This window comes from Camelus dromedarius, chromosome 4 (genome assembly GCF_036321535.1).
Source record: "Camelus dromedarius isolate mCamDro1 chromosome 4, mCamDro1.pat, whole genome shotgun sequence".
Taxonomy (NCBI): domain Eukaryota; kingdom Metazoa; phylum Chordata; class Mammalia; order Artiodactyla; family Camelidae; genus Camelus; species Camelus dromedarius.
Window position 1 is genome coordinate 83,620,674 of NC_087439.1, and position 2,990 is coordinate 83,623,663.

The window sequence follows — 2,990 nt, forward strand, 5'->3', positions numbered from 1 at the left end:
ATCTTCCCATTTGATTTCACAAACCTTATAAAAAGGGTAGGATTATTGTCTAAATTTCATCGATGAGAAAATGAAACCACAGAGATCAGACACGCTGAAGGCCTAGAACTGGGACTTGAAGCAATTGTCTGACTCCAGACCTCGGCTCACAACGACCCCTAAACTGCTGTGATTGAAAGGTTTTTTTTAACGTCTGTATTTGCAAAAATCCACCCAGGGGATTTTGAGGCTCAACCAATTTGAGACGCAAGGAGTCACAGAATGCTGTCGCCCCACCGGTAGCTTCTGGACGGACACTGGTTGAGTCGCTTCAGTGGGACGGCTAGCCGCAGCCATCCCTTCCGTGCCCAAAGCCTCCTCAGCCGGGGTTCTGCCTTCACCGCCCTCTCCTGGGACTCTCGCATTCCAGCTGGCAACTTTCACCTTGAGAACACAGCCCCTCCCCTCCCCGTGCATCCCTCTCACTATCCAAAGAATTCTCAAACACAACACAATTTACTTTTCGGTGCTAGTGAAGATTTATGAGCATACGAGGTGTCTACCGGAAGACAATCACAGCCCACTTGAAAATGCCTTTGCAGAAAACTGGAATCTGGTAAGAAAGCAGAGCAAAATTCTCAGAGGGAGCCAGCCTCACATTCTGCTTTTCCAATGTTCAAATCACCCCAATTTGGGAACACAATATTTTTTTTAACTTGCAAAGGTCGACTTCTGTGCTGCAATATACAATACTCTTAAATATTTTTCCAGGAACGCCGCATTGGACCTTATGCACATTGGATGAGGCAGAACGGGTCCAGTCTCTTCCAGCCATCTCGCCCACACAAGAGGCTTTCCGGCACTGCCAGCCCACAGCTCTAAGTGAAGGAATTAGAAGCAGATAAGTCATCATCCTTTTCACTATGTGACACCACAACCCTTGCCACAAGTTAATTAGACCAAGATTGTCACCTGACCCTAAGTAGCCATTTATACCCTGGCTAGTGATCCATGAGTCAGCTGCACGTGAGAATTCCACCCAACAGGGTGCGTCACGCTGAATAACCATAAATAAACCTAATCAGCTCTCTTTTTTTTCTCCCTCTCTCTTTCTCCTTCCCTCCCTCCCACTCTCAGAGAATTTGAATGTGGGAAACAGTAGGAAACAGAAGTATAAAATGCACAACAGAGCCAAGAGGTAGAAGTCAGGAAGACAGAGCAGAGCTGAGTCCATTTGCTGGTAGGAGCAAGAACCATCAAGCTGTCACCAAGACGGCTGACCTTGGGAGTGGAAGCCTCATATCCAGGGACCAGAGGACCAGAAATACAGTGTGCCCATGTACCATCTTCCTGTCAGGACCAGTTTCCTGTGCAAGCTCATTTACTCTGCGCAAGGAAGGGACTGACACATGGTTCAATGCTGTTGCTGCCATCTTGAAATTCTTCATAGATTTTGACCATAGAGCCCCAGGCTTGCATTTACCACTAAGCTGGGCAAATTATCCAACTGGTCCTGCTTCCTACAATCTTTTAAGGCATGGCCTTTGGCAGATGAAGTTGTTTTTCTGCCCGTCCCAATGAAAGATCCGAGCTTTATGAGTCCTGAAGCTTATATGATCATGGAAGCCCTCATTAAGAAAAAGGATACTAAATTATGACTATAAAATTAGGTTTTACCCAACATTAATCTGCTGGCTTCTCAGAAAAATGTCCAAAAACCAATGGCTACCAGGAGGTTGATAGAGTAAGCTCTGAGGTGGGAGGGTCATTAAGACATTCTTGCTCTGGACAAATTCTTTCCAGCTACACTGGCAGAATCTTTCCCTACACCAGTTCCCCTCTTTGTTTTTGTTTTTGTTGTTGTTGTTTTGTTTTGTTTTGTTTTGTTTTACTTTTTATTCTGCTTTGTTTTCAACCCTTCTATAAATCATTCTTTACACTGCACCTAAAAAATGCATCTCTTGGTTGTACAAAATTCTGGCAATTTCTGTTCTCTAGTTTTTACTAAGTGAAAACATCCTTCTTTTTCCTAGTCCCTTTTAATTGTCCAGATTCTAATGCATTTTGTTTGCTTTTACATTTAACAGCATAAGCTATTGTCTTTTGATACATACACACAACATACTAGTGATATTCTCTACTCCAGAACATTTGAGAAGGGCAATTTACCCATTTCCCAAACTCCATCACATCTTTACATTCTTAGAACTTGGTTTAGATGTAGTTTTTCTCTAAGATTGTAGGTCTGGACTAGGAGAAGATAGCAAACCTGTTTCAATTTCATCTAGATCATAGTTTGATGAATCCACGTATGTGAAAATATTTAGTACAATATACTGCTCAAAGTGGGAATTTAATAAATGTTATACTTTTCTGTTCCTTTGACTCAAAGACAAAAATGCCTGAAAGATTGACATTTTAAATGTCAACTGATACTTCTTTTCTTGAAAAAAATGTGACCCAGATTTCACCTGTAAGACTGAGTGATTAAGTCCAAAAATGCTCATTGTCTCATTTTAATTTTTTCTGTAAGTTATTCTAAAGTGTAATTCTTAATTCTAAAATGTGCAGAGTAGCCTTAAATTAAGTTAATTGCTGGAATCAGTCGAAATATTTCACTATCTCTTCCCACTGTATTATGGCATGCTAGTTTTAAAGCAGTTAATAGTTCTGGAAAATAATGTATTAGCAGTCAAAAATATGAATCAATGATATTACTTTACTACTATTTCAAAGGAACCAGAATGGTTGAATTAATAACATCCTATTATTTTATTATTGCAGAAGAATTTATAGCTATGCTGACACCACACCAGGACTAATTCTCCCTTTTATTGGACTTTATTAGACAATGTGTGGCAGGGTCTTCTCCAGTGCCCCTGGGGAATCCCAGAATGACCCAGGCAAGGTCACTTTCTTAGCCCTCAGCAGTAGTCCATTATTCTTTTGTCTCTCCAGGTTCACACAAAGTTCATACATAAAAATATCTACCTAAACCAGAGGTCAGCCAA